Source organism: Triticum dicoccoides, unplaced genomic scaffold (genome assembly GCF_002162155.2).
Source record: "Triticum dicoccoides isolate Atlit2015 ecotype Zavitan unplaced genomic scaffold, WEW_v2.0 scaffold196531, whole genome shotgun sequence".
NCBI lineage: Eukaryota > Viridiplantae > Streptophyta > Magnoliopsida > Poales > Poaceae > Triticum > Triticum dicoccoides.
This window is the reverse complement of record NW_021232497.1, coordinates 1-1195: the sequence shown is the minus strand read 5'-3', so window position 1 is coordinate 1195 and position 1195 is coordinate 1. Positions and strand designations below refer to the sequence as shown.

Here is a 1195-nt window from a genome sequence, read left to right as displayed (position 1 = left end):
AAAATAATTATAAAAGGAATGCAACACGAGGACTTCCCAGGAGGTCACCCATCCTAGTACTACTCTCGCCCAAGCACGCTTAACTTCGGAGTTCTGATGGGATCCGGTGCTTTAGTGCTGGTATGATCGCATCCGACATGATTCCCCGTCTTCGTCCCTTATGCTTGCCACTCCCAGGTCCGCTCCAAAGACGATTCTACATTCTCACTACCATTACAACCGTTCCCTAACAATGGATAATGTCCTATACTACTTACTCTCCCGCTCAATCACGGAGACGAGTTTTCCACGGTTTCCACCCCTCCCTCCATACCGCAGCAACACGAGTTTTTTCCACCCCTTTCAGAAAGCGCTCTTCGCGCCACAAAGCCGCCCCAAGACGCGCGAGCAATGAGCATCGAGCTTAAACATATCACAAACGTCAAAAATAATATAACGGGATTAATATATATCGCGCACGTGCGATATGTTTGTCACAAGGCGCAAAAAATAATTATAAAAGGAATGCAACACGAGGACTTCCCAGGAGGTCACCCATCCTACTAGTACTACTCTCGCCCAAGCACGCTTAACTTCGGAGTTCTGATGGGATCCGGTGCTTTAGTGCTGGTATGATCGCATCCGACATGTTTCCCCGTCTTCGTCCCTTATGCTTGCCACTCCCAGGTCCGCTCCAAAGACGATTCTATATTCTCACTACCATTACAACCGTTCCCTAACAATGGATAATGTCCTATACTACTTACTCTCCCGCTCAATCACGGAGACGAGTTTTCCACGGTTTCCACCCCTCCCTCCATGCCGCAGCAACACGAGTTTTTTCCACCCCTTTCAGAAAGCGCTCTTCGCGCCACAAAGCCGCCCCAAGACGCGCGAGCAATGAGCATCGAGCTTAAACATATCGCAAACGTCAAAAATAATATAACGGGATTAATATATATCGCGCACGTGCGATATGTTTGTCACAAGGCGCAAAAAATAATTATAAAAGGAATGCAACACGAGGACTTCCCAAGAGGTCACCCATCCTAGTACTACTCTCGCCCAAGCACGCTTAACTTCGGAGTTCTGATGGGATCCGGTGCTTTAGTGCTGGTATGATCGCATCCGACATGTTTCCCCGTCTTCGTCCCTTATGCTTGCCACTCCCAGGTCCGCTCCAAAGACGATTCTACATTCTCACTACCATTACAAC

At 48.4% G+C, this 1195-nt stretch overlaps 3 non-coding genes across 3 annotated transcripts; all 3 read right to left on the bottom strand.

The window, feature by feature from the left end:
* Nucleotides 1–15: 15 nt before the first annotated feature.
* LOC119344980 lies at nucleotides 16–134 on the bottom strand. Its single transcript, XR_005166879.1, has one exon. It is a non-coding gene; the product is annotated as a 5S ribosomal RNA (ribosomal RNA).
* A 367-nt stretch (nucleotides 135–501) lies between these two features.
* LOC119344982 lies at nucleotides 502–623 on the bottom strand. Its single transcript, XR_005166881.1, has one exon. It is a non-coding gene; the product is annotated as a 5S ribosomal RNA (ribosomal RNA).
* Nucleotides 624–990: 367 nt separating this feature from the next.
* LOC119344981 lies at nucleotides 991–1109 on the bottom strand. The gene has a single exon (XR_005166880.1). It is a non-coding gene; the product is annotated as a 5S ribosomal RNA (ribosomal RNA).
* Between the last annotated feature and the right edge of the window lie 86 nt (nucleotides 1110–1195).